The sequence below is a fragment of the Mus caroli genome, chromosome 6 (genome assembly GCF_900094665.2).
Source record: "Mus caroli chromosome 6, CAROLI_EIJ_v1.1, whole genome shotgun sequence".
NCBI classification, from domain to species: Eukaryota; Metazoa; Chordata; class Mammalia; order Rodentia; family Muridae; genus Mus; species Mus caroli.
In genome coordinates this window covers 51,659,236-51,659,741 of record NC_034575.1, presented here as the reverse complement: position 1 = coordinate 51,659,741, position 506 = coordinate 51,659,236, and positions in this window count along the sequence as shown.

Sequence of the window (506 nt, the reverse complement as noted above, 5' to 3'; positions counted from 1 at the left end):
ATGGCCTAGTTGGCCATCACTGCAAAGAGAGGCCCATTGGACTTGCAAACTTTATATGCCTCAGTACAGGGGAACCCCAAGGCCAAAAAGGGGGAGTGGGTGGGTACGGGATTGGGGGTGGGTGGGTATGGGGGACTTTTGGGATAGCATTGAAAATGTAAATGAGGAAAATACCTAATAATTTAAAAAAAGAAATTAGCAACTCTCATTTTTAAAAAATGGGATGTCAATCCTCCAAACACACTTAGGAAAAGTAACCTTTTTTTACACAGCACAAAGAAGTGAGGTAATGTAAATGTATTATCAGGAGAAACTGTGACATGTAGCTGGGATGTTGCTCAATGACAAAGTCGAAGCCTAGAAAGTATTATGTATGTGGGAGCCCATGATATAAGTATAGCCTTCAAATTATAGGCACAGGTGAGGGAAAATAATCGGAAGTCAACGGCAAACAGATGAACTTCAATAAAATTAGAAAGGAAACCAGCCAAAAGATAACACCCATA